This window comes from Pan paniscus, chromosome 2 (genome assembly GCF_029289425.2).
Source record: "Pan paniscus chromosome 2, NHGRI_mPanPan1-v2.0_pri, whole genome shotgun sequence".
NCBI lineage: Eukaryota > Metazoa > Chordata > Mammalia > Primates > Hominidae > Pan > Pan paniscus.
In genome coordinates this window covers 3,717,812-3,737,864 of record NC_085926.1, presented here as the reverse complement: position 1 = coordinate 3,737,864, position 20,053 = coordinate 3,717,812, and positions in this window count along the sequence as shown.

The following is a 20,053-nucleotide window of genomic DNA, read 5'->3' as shown; positions in this document are numbered from 1 at the left end:
CTTGAGTATTGTTTGGATAATGGAGGGATCTGCACCTCTCAGTGACCTGGGTATCACACTGCCCATCAGCAGAGCAAGTTCCCCAATTCCTAATCCTGTCCTCTGCTTCTCCTTCTCTCTCCTGTGATTTCTGCCAAAGGAGGCTGCAGGAAACAGAAAACCCAAAATGTGACACAGATATTATGGCCAGTGAAAGTTCTGGGGCAGGATAAAGAGTGTTTCCCAAGGGAAGGCATGGGGAGGTAGATGCCTGGCCAATTTACTGTTTGAATAATAGCAGAAAAATTTTGTTCTGAGAATTTGAGGATACAAAAGTGATCAAGGTACCGATTCAAATTTAGTTAATTTTTAAAAAAAAGAATTGGCTATGCACTATACTTGATGCCTTTACCTAAATTATTTAATTTTGAAGCTGAAAGTACAATTCCTGTTCAAAGGAGAATTTAGGGAATGCTTGGATTGATGGCTTCTCTGGAACTCCTTCCTGCACCCCACTTTTTATAGGCGAAAGGCAGACATGGAAATATCTGAAGCTCTGTGTAATGAAGCCGGTGAATGTCGAATTTCCAAAGACAGCCTGAGAAGGAGGGGTTTTAGCATCCTGCAAGTTAATCCCTGCAATGACTCTGTGAGAGGGATACCCTTGCTATCTTTATATCACCAAATAGAAGACTGTGTACAGTAAGTTTTAGAAATCTGCACAGAGCCATACAGCTAACTAGTTACAGATAAGATTTAAACACATTCCGTTTGACAGTAAAATTTGCACTCTTAACCATTAGGCTGTACTACTTAGAAACATTTGCCTGTTAATATGTATCTCATGCAATAACAAAAAATAAATCCCGAGTATCTCCAAGTAAATTTCCACTTGGCTTGAAGAATCTAGCTTCCCTTTCCAATGTACAAGCAGTGGGTCTGGTTTGCAGAGATGCAACCTGCATGGTGTTCTTGAAGCTGGTCATTGTGAGGCAGATGAGAGCCTCTGCTTTCTTTCCAAAGAGTGGGTGTAACAGCAACAGAAAAAAATGGCATCACAACAGAGCTGCTTCTTACATTCTTGGATTAGATTGACTTTGTAATATGTTATGACCAAGAGAGGGAGGCTGAAAGTTATGCTGTTTTTGAGATAATGCAGTAAACTGGAATGCTTAAGTGCTTATCAGGGAAATTACTTACCAAAAAAAAAAACAGAAAACAGATTCTATTTAGAGAATTTAAGCAAATGTACCTTTAATGTGGACTGGACAGCCTATTACTAGAGTGGACGTAGCTAATTGTAAGCTTCTGCACAGATTGATATCCCTCAGGTCATTGGTAGGGAGAGACGGAGTGTCCAATTCCATTTGTGGTAGAGACCATGTGTCGAGCTCAAAAACTTACAAAAATCACTTTTAATTTGCTTCTGCTGTAAGCGGATTATATAGAATTTGATTTTCACGTTCTGAGGATCTTGCTTCTAACCCAGGCACTATTACTAGAGCTGTCACAGGGAAGGGAGATGCTTGTGTTCTGCAAAGCCAAATCGCAGTGTTTCCATTGAATTTCACAGCAACAGAAGACAGGAGCGTTTTCTGTAGTTATACTTTGCTTTAAATCCTGAAAAACCTGGAGATATTACACATCCGCCTAACTTTGAAAACGGAGGATTCCTCTGTGGTGTTTATTTCTTTCATAACCACAAGATGAATTGATAGTGTGTGTGCTGGGAGAGAGGAAACAAATAGACCATTTCCAAATGCTTTTGCAATGAATATAACTAAACTGTCTTAAAAAGCCAGCCTAGTCAAAATAAGTGCAATTATTTTAAAAAATAAGTCATCTTTATAGGAGAAGCAGTCTGAAAGTGTAAGTTGGGAAAAGCTGTGTGTGTGTATGTGTGTGGGTGTGTGTTCCTGCGTGCATTTGGGTGTCAGTCTTCAAAGGCTGCAATTATGTGACAGTGCTTCCTTAAATTCTTCAGAGAATTTTTCACTGTAGTGTATATCAAATAAAGAAGGATAAGAAAATCTAGCAAACCATTGTGTAGTTCAGGATCTAGCCTATACATTGTGCCCAGGGTTCGTATGATGAAAAGCATTAATTTCCCTTAGTTCCTAGGAGGGTTTATGAACATAGGTGTCTATTCCTAGCTCTGTGGGGATGCATTTTTATGTATTTATTATATTCGTAAAAGCCATGAAAACCTGGTCCCATTTAGCCTCAGGATGTGCTAATGTCATTTAAAAATATGCAGAATTAATAACCATTTAAAAATTTCTATTGTTTTTGTATCTTAAAGAAAAAAGAAATTCAGGAAGGCAGGATGGAAGGAAAGAAAAATAGGAAACTAAAAACATATCAAACTCGCTGGCCAGTGGGGTAGCTTGAGAGCTGAGTCCCTCTTCCCTCACTTCATAAATGACCTTGTGTGGCACAGTGACATCTTTGCAACACAGTGGCTGCTCATTCAATATTTGTCTTTCTTTGGAACTGTTGGAAGAAGAAACCTACAAATTGAGTAGTAATGGCCATAACATTAACTATTATTTGTATATAGTCCTTTAGAGATTACAAGGCAAATGCCACACCAGTAGACCCTGGTGACTATTGGAGATTTGTCAGATAAAATGTGACCAGGGGTTGAGGTTGGATGGAGAGTCCTGGGAAGGGAAGATATTGGCCCTTCACAGGTAATAACTCCTTGTTTATTCCTTGATTTCAATCATGGTTCTTTTACTATCAGTTGTTAACTTTTAAAGGTAAGAAATTGAGAAATGGGCCAGGTGTGGTGGCTCATGCCTGTAACCCTAGCACTTTGGGAGGCCAAGGTGGGTGGATCACCTGAGGCCAGGAGTTCGAGACCAGTCTGGCCAACATGGCAAAATGCAGTGTCTACTAAAAATACCAAAATTAGCTGGCTGTGGTGGCATGCACGTATACTCCCAGCTACTCTGGAGGCTGAGGCAGGAGAATCGCTTGAACCTGGGAGGTGTAGGTTGCAGTGAGCCAAGATCGTGCCACTTCACTCCAGCCTGCGCAAAAGACCAAAACTCCACCTCAAAAAAAAAAAAAAAAAAAAAAAAATAGAAATTGAGAAATGAATAAAAGCTAAGAACTTATTCCTTAGACAAATAAACACACAACTAAAACTGTCTTTATTTTCAGCAGGTTAGTAGATGCCTTGCTGGCTAGCTGTGGACCTGGCTTAGGGAATTCTGCCTCTTAGTTCTTAGTACAAGATGGACAATAAAGAACAGATAGCTAAGAGATTGTAGGCAGTGATTTTTTACATCTACTTATAGCTGTATGCCTAATACTTAGCATTTCAGCTGGCAGGTAGAACGTGTTCAGTAGATATCCATTGGATGAATGAATTAATGAAAATGAGACTGTATTTCTATAATTTGACTTTCAACCAAGCATCTTAAAGTGTTATTATGGTCATCCCTTGATTGCTCAAGGCTAGTTGTTGTTTTCAGGAATATCAGCAGGAAATATTCAATTCAGGTCACTTTTTTTTTTTTTCCTGCTGTATCCTCTTGTCTGACTTCTAACCAAGTGAGTACTGGTTTTTATGTCTCATAAGCAGCTTTGTGACTTTGAACAAATCTTGTCTTTGCCAAAGTTGAGATGCTAATTTAATAGCTTTTCTCCTGATCCCACTGGGATGTTAGAGAAAGGAAGTAAAATATGTGTGAATTTTGTTTTAAAGGGGCCAAATATTTTTTAAAGTATTCTAACTTACCGTTGGTGTGGTGCCAGAGGTAAGACTTCACCCTGTTTGTCGTTGTGGGAGGATGTACAATATGCTATGAAACATCAGGTGGCCAAGGTTTTGTCAGCCACACAGGTGATGTTTTAGGGCATCGTGTTTAGGTGAAGTTTTATAATGGTATTTTCTCAGGCAGATAATAAATTATAAAACAATACATTGGAAGGGTTGCTTATCTGCCTAATACTGAACCAGGGACCTCCTACTTCCTTCTCCTCTGACATCTTCCTTTCCCACCATGCCACCATCATCATCCTAACAGATTAGTCCAGAGTTTCTCACCGGAGCGATGATCTTGATAGTTGTCTTTCCCAAGACACTCCAAATAAAGCCTTTTTGCTTTATCTGTCTTGCTGGTTTGGAAATTTAAGCTCCTCTCTATTTTCAAGGATGTCATTTAAATAATAACTGTTGTTAAAATCACCGCATGTTCCTGTACATCACCACACCCATGAAGAGTCTCCTTCTCCCTTTTTTGTTTTGTCCTGTGATTAAAGACCCTTGCTCCATTGTAAGACAGACTTGGGTTTAAATTTAAGGTCTGCTACTTACCAGCTGTATGTTCATGAGTAAGTTTTTAACCACCTAAGATTCAGTGTTCTTATTTTGTGACATAGGAATAATATGATAACCTCATAGGGTTATTGTAACGCTTAAATCTAAAAAAGAAAAAAGCTTAAATAGAAAAGATAATGCTATGCAGCACTTAGTACAGTGTGTGACCACGAGAAAGAGCTTTGTAGCTCTTAGTTGCCGTGATCTTCTCATTGATGCTGGTGACATTTGTATGTTGAAGAAGCTGTCCTGAGAATGGTAGTCTGGCTGTGACTTTAGAGTGATTACTGTGGCCTCACAAAAGAGGCTTCCCCCAGGGCACTCCTGCTGGGCCTTCAGTCAAGCTTCAGCTCAGCTGTCTGCCGATGCTTATAATCTGACACTCTGAGACTTTTTCCAGGAGGCCTTGAGACTTTTTCTTCCTGGGTCAGGATGCACAGAAGCTTCATCAGGAGATGAGCCTCTTAATATTCAAGGAGCTGATGAAATAAACTTTTTCTTAGAGTAAAAACTCAGCAAGAACCCCAGAACTCTCTACCTACCCACAAATAGCAGTTTCTAGAAGTACAGCTCTACACAAAAGGCTCCGTTTTGTCCATACTAACTTTGCTAGACCCTGCTAGTGTCTCTCTTTGCTAATACTTTAGTGCTTCTGTATTCGACAAATTGCCACATCAGAAACTCTTTTTTTTTTTTTTTGAGATGGAGTCTCACACTGTCACCTGGGCTGCAGTGCAGTGGTGCGATCTCGGCTCACTGCAACCTCCACCTCCCAGGTTCAAGCGATTCTCCTGCCTCAGCCTCCCGAGTAGCTGGGATTACAGGTGCCCGCCACCACGCCCGGCTAATTTTTTGTATTTTTAGTAGAGATGGGTTGTCACCATGTTGGCCAGGCTGGTCTTGAACTCCTGACCTCGTGATTTGCCTGGCTCGGCCTCCCAAAGTGCTGGAATTACAGGTGTGAGCCAGCACACCTGGCCCAGAAACTCTTAATCAATCTCCTCTTTACCACTAGACAAACCAGTTCTTTCTATCTCCTATGTCAAACATACTGCCTAATGCCCAGCTAATGCAGATTGTCCCCAGCTAATGACCAGTTCTCTGTTTCATCTTGGTACTTCTGTTCCCACCAGTGCAGTTGATCACTTGCCAAGAGTCAGTTGTGCTGCTGCCCATATCTATTTATGCCAGTTCTATTTGTTATGTAATTACATGCTTTGATTAAATGTTTCATAAACTGATTTAATATAAGCACAAAAAGATAGCTGTTGATTCTATGAATGTTTTGGAAACAGTAGGGTTGAGTTGCTAAAAACACTGCTGAATTAGATGTGGGTGAGATAACACTAAAAGCCTTAGGGGTGGGAGGAATCATAAAAACTCCAGAGTCCGCACTCAGATTGTTCCACAAAGGTCTTTACATTCTCACTTTGCTTTAAAGAAATAAACTTGTAAATCCCAGGAGACGGTGCATGTAAGTTGTCCCTGCAACAAAGACAATGTGAACTCTGACTACTGAACCAATTTAAAGTCAATCACACCACAAAGCCTTGGCATCAAAAGCTTAGAAGTGGATCCAGTTTATACATTGTAAGTGACAATCAAAATTTAAGTTATGTATACATCATTTTATTTTTATTTTATTTTATTTTTTAAGTTTTTTTTCTTTTATTATTGTACTTTAAGTTTTAGGGTACATATGCACATTGTGCAGGTTAGTTACATAAGTATACATGTGCCATGCTGGTGCGCTGCACCCACTAACTTGTCATCTAGCATTAGGTATATCTCCCAGTGCTATCCCTCCCCCCTCCCCCCACTCCACAACAGTCCCCAGAGTGTGATATTCCCCTTCCCGTGTCCATGTGATCTCATTGTTCAATTCCCACCTATGAGTGAGAATATGCGGTATTTGGTTTTTTGTTCTTGCGATAGTTTACTGAGAATGATGATTTCCAATTTCATCCATGTCCCTACAAAGGACATGAACTCATCATTTTTTATGGCTGCATAGTATTCCATGGTGTATATGTGCCACATTTTCTTAATCCAGTCTATCATTGTCAGACATTTGGGTTGGTTCCAAGTCTTTGCTATTGTGAATAATGCCACAATAAACATACATGTGCATGTGTCTTTATAGCAGCATGATTTATAGTCCTTTGGGTATATACCCAGTAATGGGATGGCTGGGTCAAATGGTATTTCTAGTTCTAGATCCCTGAGGAATCGCCACACTGACTTCCACAATGGTTGAACTAGTTTACAGTCCCACCAACAGTGTAAAAGTGTTCCTATTTCTCCACATCCTCTCCAGCACCTGTTGTTTCCTGACTTTTTAATGATCACCATTCTAACTGGTGTGAGATGGTATCTCATTGTGGTTTTGATTTGCATTTCTCTGATGGCCAGTGATGATGAGTATTTTTTCATGTGTTTTTTGGCTGCATAAATGTCTTCTTTTGAGAAGTGTCTGTTCATGTCCTTTGCCCACTTTTTGATGGGGTTGTTTGTTTTTTCTTGTAAATTTGTTTGAGTTCATTGTAGATTCTGGATATTAGCCGTTTGTCAGATGAGTAGGTTGCGAAAATTTTCTCCCATTTTGTAGGTTGCCTGTTTACTCTGATGGTAGTTTCTTTTGCTGTGCAGAAGCTCTTTAGTTTAATTAGATCCCATTTCTCAATTTTGGCTTTTGTTGCCATTGCTTTTGGTGTTTTAGACATGAAGTCCTTGCCTGTGCCTATGTCCTGAATAGTAATGCCTAGGTTTTCTTCTAGGGTTTTTATGGTTTTAGGTCTAACGTTTAAGTCTTTAATCCATCTTGAATTGATTTTTGTATAAGGTGTAAGGAAGGGATCCAGTTTCAGCTTTCTACATATGGCTAGCCAATTTTCCCAGCACCATTTATTAAATAGGGAATCTTTTCCCCATTGCTTGTTTTTCTCCGGTTTGTCAAAGATCAGATAGTTGTAGATATGTGGTGTTATTTCTGAGGGCTCTGTTCTGTTCCATTGATCTATATCTCTGTTTTGGTACCAGTACCATGCTGTTTTGGTTACTGTAGCCTTGTAGTATAGTTTGAAGTCAGGTAGTGTGATGCCTCCAGCTTTGTTCTTTTGGCTTAGGATTGACTTGGCAATGCGGGCTCTTTTTTGGTTCCGTATGAACTTTAAAGTAGTTTTTTCCAGTTCTGTGAAGAAAGGCATTGGTAGCTTGATAGGGATGACATTGAATCTATAAATTACCTTGGGCAGTATGGCCATTTTCATGATATTGATTCTTCCTACCCATGAGCATGGAATGTTCTTCCATTTGTTTGTATCCTCTTTTATTTCCTTGAGCAGTGGTTTGTAGTTCTCCTTGAAGAGGTCCTTCACATCCCTTGTAAGTTGGATTCCTAGGTATTCTATTCTCTTTGAAGCAATTGTGAATGGGAGTTCACTCATGATTTGGCTCTCTGTTTGTCTGTTATTGGTGTATAAGAATGCTTGTGATTTTCATACATTGATTTTGTATCCTGAGACTTTGCTGAAGTTGCTTATCAGCTTAAGGATATTTGGGGCTGAGACAGTGGGGTTTTCTAGATATACAATCATGTCATCTGCAAACAGGGACAATTTGATTTCCTCTTTTCCTAATTGAATACCCTTATTTCCTTCTCCTGCCTAATTGCCCTGGCCAGAACTTCCAACACTATGTTGAATAGGAGTGGTGAGAGAGGGCATCCCTGTCTTGTGCCAGTTTTCAAAGGGAATGCTTCCAGTTTTGGCCCATTCAGTATGATATTGGCTGTGGGTTTGTCATAGATAGCTCTTATTATTTTGAAATACGTCCCATCAATACCTAATTTATTGAGAGTTTTTAGCATGAAGCGTTGTTGAATTTTGTCAAAGGCCTTTTCTGCATCTATTGAGATAATCATTTGGTTTTTGTCTTTGGTTCTGTTTATATGCTGGATTACATTTATTGATTTGCGTATATTGCACCAGCCTTGCATCCCAGGGATGAAGCCCACTTGATCATGGTGGATAAGCTTTTTGATGTGCTGCTGGATTCGGTTTTCCAGTATTTTATTGAGGATTTTTGCATCAGTGTTCATCAAGGATATTGGTCTAAAATTCTCTTTTTTGGTTGTGTCTCTGCCTGGCTTTGGTATCAGAATGATGCTGGCCTCATAAAATGAGTTAGGGAGGATTCCCTCTTTTTCTGTTGATTGGAATAGTTTCAGAAGCAATGGTACCAGTTCCTCCTTGTACCTCTGGTAGAATTCGGCTGTGAATCCATCTGGTCCTGGACTCTTTTTGGTTGGTAAGCTATTGATTATTGCCACAATTTCAGCTCCTGTTATTGGTCTATTCAGAGATTCAACTTCTTCCTGGTTTAGTCTTGGGAGGGTGTATGTGTCGAGGAATTTATCCATTTCTTCTAGATTTTCTAGTTTATTTGCGTAGAGGTGTTTGTAGTATTCTCTGATGGTAGTTTGTATTTCTGTGGGATCGGTGGTGATATCCCCTTTATCATTTTTTATTGCGTCTATTTGATTCTTCTCTCTTTTTTTCTTTATTAGTCTTGCTAGTGGTCTATCTATTTTGTTGATCCTTTCAAAAAACCAGCTCCTGGATTCATTAATTTTTTGAAGGGTTTTTTGTGTCTCTATTTCCTTCAGTTCTGCTCTAATTTTAGTTATTTCTTGCCTTCTGCTAGCTTTTGAATGTGTTTGCTCTTGCTTTTCTAGTTCTTTTAATTGTGATGTTAGGGTGTCAATTTTGGATCTTTCCTGCTTTCTCTTGTGGGCATTTAGTGCTATAAATTTCCCTCTACACACTGCTTTGAATGCGTCCCAGAGATTCTGGTATGTTGTGTCTTTGTTCTTGTTGGTTTCAAAGAACATCTTTATCTCTGCCTTCATTTCGTTATGTACCCAGTAGTCATTCAGGAGCAGGTTGTTCAGTTTCCATGTAGTTGAGCGGTTTTGAGTGAGATTCTTAATCCTGAGTTCTAGTTTGATTGCACTGTGGTCTGAGAGATAGTTTGTTATAATTTCTGTTCTTTTACATTTGCTGAGGAGAGCTTTACTTCCAAGTATGTGGTCAATTTTGGAATAGGTGTGGTGTGGTGCTGAAAAAAATGTATATTCTGTTGATTTGGGGTGGAGAGTTCTGTAGATGTCTATTAGGTCCACTTGGTGCAGAGCTGAGTTCAATTCTTGGGTATCCTTGTTAACTTTCTGTCTCGTTGATCTGTCTAATGTTGACAGTGGGGTGTTAAAGTCTGCCATTATTAATGTGTGGGAGTCTAAGTCTCTTTGTAGGTCACTCAGGACTTGCTTTATGAATCTGGGTGCTCCTGTATTGGGTGCATATATATTTGGGATAGTTAGCTCTTCTTGTTGAATTGATCCCTTTACCATTATGTAATGGCCTTCTTTGTCTCTTTTGATCTTTGTTGGTTTAAAGTCTGTTTTATCAGAGACTAGGATTGCAACCCCTGCCTTTTTTTGTTTTCCATTTGCTTTGTAGATCTTCTTCCATCCTTTTATTTTGAGCCTATGTGTGTCTCTGCCTGTGAGATGGGTTTCCTGAATACAGCACACTGATGGGTCTTGACTCTTTATCCAATTTGCCAGTCTGTGTCTTTTAATTTGAGCATTTAGTCCATTTACATTTAAAGTTAATATTGTTATGTGTGAATTTGATCCTGTCATTATGATGTTAGCTGGTGATTTTGCTCGTTAGTTGATGCAGTTTCTTTCTAGTCTTGATGGTCTTTATATTTTGGGATGATTTTGCAGCGGCTGGTATCGGTTGTTCCTTTCCATGTTTAGCGCTTCCTTCAGGAGCTCTTTTAGGGCAGGCCTGGTGGTGACAAAATCTCTCTGCATTTGCTTTCTGTAAAGTATTTTATTTCTCCTTCACTTATGAAGCTTAATTTGGCTGGATATGAAATTCTGGATTGAAAATTCTTTTCTTTAAGAATGTTGAATATTGGCCCCCACTCTCTTCTGGCTTGTAGGGTTTCTGCCGAGAGATCTGCTGTTAGTCTGATGGGCTTCCCTTTGAGGGTAACCCGACCTTTCTCTCTGGCTGCCCTTAACATTTTTTCCTTCATTTCAACTTTGGTGAATTTGACAATTATGTGTCTTGGAGTTGCTCTTCTCAAGGAGTATCTTTGCGGCGTTCTCTGTATTTCCTGAATCTGAATGTTGGCCTGCCTTGCTAGATTGGGGAAGTTCTCCTGGATAATATCCTGCAGAGTGTTTTCCAACTTGGTTCCATTCTCCCCGTCACTTTCAGGTACACCAATCAGACGTAGATTTGGTTTTTTCACATAGTCCCATATTTCTTGGAGGCTTTGCTCATTTCTTTTTATTCTTTTTTCTCTAAACTTCCCTTCTCGCTTCATTTCATTCATTTCATCTTCCATTGCTGATACCCTTTCTTCCAGTTGATCGCATCGGCTCCTGAGGCTTCTGCATTCTTCACGTAGTTCTCGAGCCTTGGTTTTCAGCTCCATCAGCTCCTTTAAGCACTTCTCTGTATTGGTTATTCTAGTTATATATTCTTCTAAATTTTTTTTCAAAGTTTTCAACTTCTTTGCCTTTGGTTTGAATGTCCTCCCGTAGCTCAGAATAATTTGATCATCTGAAGCCTTCTTCTCTCAGCTCGTTAAAGTCATTCTCCATCCAGCTTTGTTCCGTTGCTGGTGAGGAACTGCGTTCCTTTGGAGGAGGAGAGGCACTCTGCTTTTTAGAGTTTCCAGCTTTTCTGTTCTGTTTTTTCCCCATCTTTGTGGTTTTATCTACTTTTGGTCTTTGATGATGGTGATGTACAGATGGGTTTTTGGTGTGGATGTCCTTTCTGTTTGTTAGTTTTCCTTCTAACAGACAGGACCCTCAGCTGCAGGTCTGTTGGAGTACCCTGCCGTGTGAGGTGTCAGTGTGCCTCTGTTGGGGGGTGCCTCCCAGTTAGGCTGCTCAGGGGTCAGGGACCCACTTGAGGAGGCAGTCTGCCCATTCTCAGATCTCCAGCTGCGTGCTGGGAGAACCACTGCTCTCTTCAAAGCTGTCAGACAGGGACATTTAAGTCTGCAGAGGTTACTGCTGTCTTTTTGTTTGTCTGTGCCCTGCCCCCAGAGGTGCAGCCTACAGAGGCAGGCAGGCCTCCTTGAGCTGTGGTGGGCTCCACCCAGTTGGAGCTTCCTGGCTGCTTTGTTTACGTAAGCAAGCCTGGGCAATGGCGGGCGCCCCTCCCCCAGCCTCGCTGCCACCTTGCAGTTTGATCTCAGACTGCTGTGCTAGCAATCAGCGAGACTCTGTGGTCGTAGGACCCTCTGAGCCAGGTGCGGGATATAATCTCATGGTGCGCTGTTTTTTAAGCCCGTCGGAAAAGCGCAGTATTCGGGTGGGAGTGGCCTGATTTTCCAGGTGCCATCCGTCACCCCTTTCTTTGACTAGGAAAGGGAACTCCCTGACCCCTTGCGCTTCCCGAGTGAGGCAATGCCTCAACCTGCTTCGGCTCGCGCATGGTGCGCACACCCACTGACCTGCGCCCACTGTCTGGCACTCCCTAGTGAGATGAACCCGGTACCTCAGATGGAAATGCAGAAATCACCCGTCTTCTGCCTCGCTCACGCTGGGAGCTGTAGACCGGAGCTGTTCCTATTCGGCCATCTTGGCTCCTCCCTGTATACATCATTTTAAAGGATTTTCCAATTTACCAGTAGTCTCTGTTAACTGACCTACTACCTATTTTGTCACACTGCATAACAACAGAGCATTTCTACTGCTCAAGGTGTCCCCTCCAAGTTATCTGATGCACCCACTGTCCACAGCACAAGCTCTGTGGAGACTGGCCAGTGGTGGCAGTGGCTTGTACAGGCAGGTTCACCATCTCTGACCTGGTCTCCTTTGAGCTTACCTGTAGGGCCGAGGGTGCAGCCTGTGGCTGAAGAATATACATGTGGATGCCTTTCTATATTAACTAATACTTTATGGATAATTTTTTATATACTGTTTTGTTGTATCTCCACATAGCCCCCTGGGAGGTAGGAATTATTATCACTGTTTTATAGATGGAGCTGCTGAGGTTCAGAGAGGGTAAATAACTTGGGCCCAGTCACACATCAATTAGAGACATGGCTAAGGTGAGTCCTAGACTCTAAGTCCTGTTATTTATCCATCAAGACTGATGTGCCTGGTGATTTGGGTGGTAACGTTGAGTGATCCACTTGGTGCTGAGATCCAGGCCCTGATGCCTTTAGCACTGAGTTTAACCAGCTTCATCTTCAGGTTCTCAATGGTTGGACTAGATGTAGGTGGAGAACTTGATGCAAGATCGTTCTCTGAGTTTCCAAGTCAGGAATTCGTCACAGGAGCACAGCTCCTGATGAACCTCAGTTCCTCTCCATTCTCCAGCTGGCTGTGCTGCAGGGAAGCTGTGAGTGAGTGGACACACTATAAAATTCAAAGTGAGCCACCAGAGAAGAGGGAAATGCTGTTGGCAGCACATGTCATTTGCAGTGTTGCAACACCTGCTCGTTTTGATAAGAGTCTGTCAGAATTTCCATATTCCCCCTATTCATTGGGAAAGTCATTTTGCAAACTCTAGTCCCTCTGGTCTACAATTTGGGGTATGGTATGTCAGCTTAGCTAACATTGCTTTATCATGAAAATTATTGTTGATCATTTTGGGTTAGTATTGAACCAAATACACCTGCTTGTTTTTTGTTCCCTGGTCTACTTGGGAAAAAGCACAAGAGAAAGAACCTGACTTTTGATTAAAATCAGGGAAGAAGCAAAGCACTTGACAGTTTAAATTAACATTTTGTAAAATTTTGTCTGTGATCCACACTATTGGAATCACTTAAGTGGCTTATTAACCACACATATTTCTGGGCTTTACCCTGAATATGCTCAGTCAGACCTGGTAGAAGTGGAACCTGGGATCACAAGTCTGAGAGTCACTAGTTTAAATGAGTTAGATGGAGCAATAAACACCTGTATCAGTTTCCAACAGCTGCTCTAACAAAATACCACAAACCCGGTGACTGAAAACCACAGAAATTAGGATGGGTGTGGCGGCTCGCACCTGTAATCCCAGCACTTTGGGAGGCCAAGGCGGGTGGATCACCTGAAGTCAGGAGTTTGAGACCAGCCTGGCCAACATGGCGAAACTCTGTCTCTACTAAAAATACAAATACAAAAATCAGCTGGGTGTGGTGGCCGGTGCCTATAATCCCAGCTACTCTGGAGGCTGAGGTGGGAGAATCACTTGAACCCAGGAAGTGGAGGTTGCAGTGAGCCGAGATCATGCCACTGCACTCCAGCCTGGGCAATAAAACGAGACTATCTCAAAAAAAAAAAAAAAAAAAAACAAAACCACATGCAAGAAATTAATTTTCTTACAGTTCTGGAGGCCAGATATTTGAAATCAAGGTGTTGGCAGGGCCATCCTCTTTCTGAGGACTCCAGGGGCTGTTGTGTGCCTTTCTCTTATTTTCTGATGTTGCTAACAACCCTTGATGTTCTTTGACTTGTAGATGAATAACTTCAATCTCTACCTCCATCTTTGCAGTGTTCTCCCTGTATGTCTGTGTGTCTCTTCTCCTCTTCGTATAAGGATACCAGTCTGATCGAACACACCCTCATCTTACTTTGAATACATTTGCAATGACCCTTTTTCCAAATAAGGTCACATTCACAGGTACTGAGGGGTGGGCTTAAACCTGTCTTTTTTGGGGACACAATCCAACCCATAAAAACATTTTCTGTGAGGTCCTTTATATCAATGAAAATTGTACATATTTACATCCTAATGTGAAAATTTAGCAGGATTTATGAGAAATAAGCATTCAACTCAAACCGGAGATATTACTTTTTATTTCATGATAGCCACTTGAAATTCTGAAACCTTATTTACAGTGTGCATTTAGTCATGAAACCTTTTTCACTTAAAGAACTCTTAAATTTCTTATTTTAAAAAATAATTTTTCTACTAATCAGAAAATAGTGGTGAATTTCTCCACTTTGCAACTTATCCTAAACACATGATTTAATTGCCAAGCTCTCCCATTTATTCATTCAGAAATATGTATTACACCATGCCTTATATTCCAGGCACTGTTTTAGGTTTTGAAGATACAAAAGCAAAAGAGTCACAAGTCCTTAGCATTGAAGGATTTGCATTCCAGTGGTGGGGACTGAGAAATGCATTAGATATTACACACACTGTGGTGGCAAGTATTATGATCAAAGTAAAGAAAACTTGGCAGTTGGGGGAGGTAAGAGGATGGGCAAGGAAGGCTTCCTGGAGGGGCTACATTTTAGTAGAGGTTTGAAGGAAAAGTAGAGATTTGCCAAGCAAAGAGGATAGGAAGGGTGGAACAAAAGACAGCTAGTCTATCTGGAAAACCTGCAGGAGTTCGTCAAGGTGGAGCAAAAGGAATGGTGAGCTGGCGATGGGAGATGGAAGGGTTGATGGGTCTACTATGGACTGAATGTGTCCCCCCAAAATTCATTTATGGAAGTCCTAACCCCCAATGTGATGGTATTGGAGGTGGGGCCTGTGGGAGATCCTTAGAACTAGATAGGTCTTGAAGGTGGGGCCTTTATGATAGAATTAATACTCTTCTAAAAAGAGGAAGAAACATAAGAGCTTGCTCTCTCTCTCTCTCTCTCTTCAAGCATATACACCAAGGAAAGGGCCCTGTGAGTGCACAGTGAGAAGGTGACCATTTACAAGTGCTAGGACCTGAATGTTTATATCCCTCCCCAATTCATATAATGAAATCCTAAACCCCAATGTGGTGCTATTAGGAGGTGGGGCATTTTGGAGGTGGTTAGATCATGAGGGTGGAGCTCTTATGAATGGGATGAGTGCCCTTATAAAAAGATATGGAGGGAGGGGGCATTCCCTTTGCTCTTTCTACCATGGGAGGACACAGAAGATGGCCATTTGCAGAAGAAGGCCATCACCAGAACCCAATCATGCTGGCACCCTAATCTTGGACCTCACACCCTCTAGAACTGTGAGAAAGAAATTTCTGTTGTTTATAAGCTAGCCTGTCAATGACGTTTTGTTTCGACAGCACAAATGGACTAAGACAAAAGCTAGGAAGTGGGTCCTCACCAGAAACCAAATCTGCACCTTAATTTTGGACTTCCAGGCCTCTGGAACTATGAGAAATAAATATCTCTTGTGTAAGCCCCTAAGTCTATAATTTGTTTATTGTTGTTGTTTTTGTTGTTAGAGCTAAGATAGTAATGGACCGTTCAGAGCCTGGGTCTACTGGATGATTTGCCCAAGTTTTTCTCTGAAACAGAGTTTGCTAAAGGTTGAACAGTATTCAATGCAAAAACCTATTAGAGAAAGTAAGTAATACCAGTACTTTCTGGTAAAGTAGTTTCTAAACAAAGCATATTACTGCACGTTTCTTTCGTATAGATTCACAGGTCTTTCCCTATCAAAGACTCTAAAATACCCTGCAGAAAAGAAGCCCATTTTAATGCAACTTAGCATTTTTCCAAACTTCTCTGATAGTGGAACTCCATTATGTAACTGTGACTCGAAGAGTTTTCTTGTCCTGCATTGGAATAGGCTGAGGGGATGGGGCTGGAGCTGGATAAGGGAACCTGGGTAGAAACTCCTCCAAAGTGGCTCAGAAACAATCCCTTCTTAGTCTCAAGTGTGAAGTTTTATAATGTTGCTGCTCTGAGTTAGCAAATAAGACAGGAATAAAAGGAATATCAAAGAAAATTGTATTAAGGGATATAAAAGATCCTAAGGTTAGGGATGCTTTTTTTTTGATAAATAAGATTTTAAATTAAAAACAAATCATTGTAAGGTAATATATGTTCATGGGTTTAAAAAATTTAAAATAATATGTAAGTATATAAAGTAAAATAGAAACAATTTTTTTCTTATTTATGTATAAATTAGATCATGCTCTAATCCCTGTTTTCCAAGATGTTGTTTCACTTAACTATATATTTTAACTATGTTTTTACATAGAACATCATCACATTTTGTTGCATACTATAAGTATTTTATCCACATCCTTAAAGATTTTAGAATTACTTATGTTTGGTTGTTTCAAATAGTGCTGCAGTAACTATCCTTAGGCATGTATCTTTGATACCTGTGTGACTAGTTGCTGGAAGTAGAAGTCCTGTGTTAGATGCAAGGCAAAGATTGCTAGTTGCCCCTCAGTATTCATTCTTTCCTTTTTCTTTCATAATATAACCTCACATTTATTTCAGGGAGCAGAGCAGTCAGCTAAAAGACTACATTTCCCAGATTCCCTTGTAGCTAGGTATGGCCATGTGACTTACTTTTAACCAATGAAATTCGAACTCAAGTGTTATTTAATTTTTTTAAGCAGTCTCCTTACTAGTTAAAGAGCAAACTTTTCTTCATTCCTTCCTTTTTCATGCTAACTGGACTTGGGAAGCTGTGGTGAATCATGGGGTGACATGCTAAGGTCACAGGGGAACAGCAAGACTAACAGAGCCTGGGCTCCTGAAAACTTTGAGCCACCATAGTATCCCTGGAGTATTTGACTCTGGATTTCTTTTACAAAAAGAGAACTAAGTTTCTATATTGTTTCAGCTACTACAAAAAGTTTTCCCTGTTACACACTGTCACATGAAATCCTAACTTATTCAAATGAAATATATATTGAAATATTTGAAAATAATATCTAAATGTCCTGAAAGGGAGCTGTACCTGTAGAAACTCTCATCTGCAATGAATGAGATTGCCTGAAAGAAAGTAAAATTCATTACAAATAATGCAATCTTTATCATTTTTATTCAAAAGAATTTTAAGGGTTTTCAGGACCACTGTTTTAAGCTTTCAAATATCCATAAATCAACAGCATTCAGTAGAGAGGAAGTAGAGTCATACAAACGTGTGTTGAAATCTTGACTTGGGCACTGAACAGCTGTGTGGCTGTTACCCTGAGCTAGTTTATAATCTTTTAGAGCCTCAATTTCCTAATTTGTAAAATGGGGTTAATAACAGTAACTCCTTGGGTAATTATGAGGAGTGAATAAGATAATGCATGTAACATGCTTAGCCTGGATAACATACTCCACAAACGTTAGCCGTTGTATGTAATAAACAAATTAATTATCTGCTTTTGTGAGTTATTGTGTGGGAGACAAGTATGGATGGCACAGTGCCTAAGATCAAGTAGCTCAATAGACTAGTTGGGATCACAAATACTGTAACCACTACAGTGAAGAAAGCAGGAATCCCAAAATAGAAAAATACACAGTCACAGGAATGAAGGGAGGGGAAGATGACTTCTGTTTAGGGGCACAGTGTAAAGAAAATCATTGCAAAGCCTTTGAAGGATGGGGGAGATTCCAGCTGCCAGAAATATCAGAGGACTTCTTTGTAAACCAGCCAGCATGGCAGCAGCAAGAAGTTGGGATGGGAAGGCATGGGTTAGCTGGTGAGGCAGGTGGCTGCAGAGCAAGGAACATGCAGGGAAAACGCAGGGAGCCACAGCAGAAAGGTGAGGCCAGATCCTAAAAGGCTCTCACTGAACAGCTTGAATGGGTCTCTAATGCACTGGAGGATCACTGAAGGGCTTCAGCATGCGTGTGAGGGCAGAGAGGCGAGCAGAGGTGTGCCGTGCGAAATTCCACCTGGCACTGGGGTGCAGCATGGATTCAACAGAAGCGAAACAGGAGGGGGTGATGGAAATTAATAGGATCACGTCTCTGCACAGAGCATCCATCAGATAATTTTTTTCTAATTACCATTTGGGGAAACCAAGAGGCAGAGCAGCCCTATGTCTTCCAGGATTGATAAATGAGTCAGTAACGAAACCATTGGCAAGTTGCCTTTGATTCCTTTTCCTTATCCACAGGGCAAGTTTGTCTCTTAGCAACACATTTTGAACTTGGCAGCACTCAAAGCTCTCTGTGAATGAATAAAGCAAAATGGAGGCAAATGTGAAAGTTATTTTGATGTGAGAAAGTGTAGATGCTGGGCCTGTGTATGCTGGGCATGTGCCGGATCCCTAAATCACAGGGAGCCCGTGAAACGTATAGTAGGAGACTCAGCACTCAGTAAATCGAAAGTTCCCTTCTCCCTGCAGTTGGAACTAGGACATGGTTTTAAAATACATAAATTAGGCACTTATAGAGGATTGCCTACTTTTTGTTACTATAGAAAAGGACAGTCTGATATGAGAGGTGACTTTTCAAAGGATATAAAGAATACCTGTAAAGCTAAAATTTAAGCAGAATCACCACTGCATCAGCCCCATCATGTCCCTTGGTATGTGGGCTTGATGCATCTTGAAGGCCTGCCCTGTGTCTTTGTAATCAATAGGTCCATTGCTTATTGTTTTATTATATACAGGTAACTTTTTAATACCTTATATTCTTATTCATTTAACACATTGATTGAAAACTTGCTATGTTCTGGACAGAGTTTTTAGGCCCTTGAAGTATTTTAGGCATGAATTTGACATGGGGAGATTTGTTTTGAAACAGGATGAAGAAAAGAGAAAAACTGTGGCTAGAAGAGCAATGGCAAGGGTCTTCTTGCACCTGTCCAGCTAAGACATTATCAGAGCCTGCATAGTTTTCTATTGTGCATAACAAATTGTCACAAACTTAGCAGCTTACAGCAACACACATTTATTACCTTACAGTTTCTGTGGATCAGAAGTCCGGGAATGACTTAGCTGGGTTCTCACTGAGGTTGTTTCAGGGCCTTTCACAAGGGTGCAATCAAGGTGTCGGCTGGGTTGCATTGTCTTCTGGGGGCTTGACTGGAGAAGAATCTGTTTCCAAGCTCTCACAAGTTATTGGCAGAATTTACCTGCTTATTTATTTTGCAACTGTAGTGCTAAGAGCTGCCCTCAGCTCCTGCAGGGGATTGGCAGGGTGGCTTGTTTCCCTGACATGCAGTCCTCTCCATAGGCAGTTTATTATCTTTCAGCTCACCTTTTTAGGCCAGCAGTGCAGAGACTTCAAGGAAGTCTGGCAAGGAATCTTATAAAATGTGAGCACAGGAGAGACCTATTTTGATATATACTCTTTGTTAGAAGCAAGTCACAGGTCCACCTTCCCACATACACTCAAGGGGAGAAGATTACACAAAAAGATTACCATAGCATGTGGAGACTAGTTGGGGTCACCTTACCATTGTTAAAGTAGATTCTTCACCAGGCCTGAAGAATCTCTGAGCAGACAAAGCCAGTGCCCTTAACTCTGATTACATTGCAAACGTAAGTGAAACATAATTTGAGCTCTTTCTTGTGAATGTCTATATTAAAGAAAGGCAGAACTTAAGCTCAACCAATCAGAAGCAGTGAACAAACTTTTGTAAATAGATACTTTCGAACAGGATAGACCAAGTAAGGCAACCGTATAACTATAACCAGTCAAATATTTTCTTTGCTTTACTTCTGCATTTGTCGTATAAAGCCTCCTCCTTGAGTTCCTTCAGCGGATCCCCTAAACCACTTCTGGTTTGGAGCTGCCCAATTCATAAATCCTTATTTGCTCAAATAAACCCTTTAAAACTTTATTGCTCCTCTGTTAACTTTTTAACAGAGTCTGTCCACCACAGAGGGCATTGGAATGAGAAGACAATTATTTAAATTAAGCTTGGAATACATTTTATTTAACTTTCTATCCTTATTGCCCTGCACATAGTAACTAATGGAAAATATCGACTTGATTGGGCTTCTTTCTTTGCTGATTGGATGTGAGGAGTGAGGAAG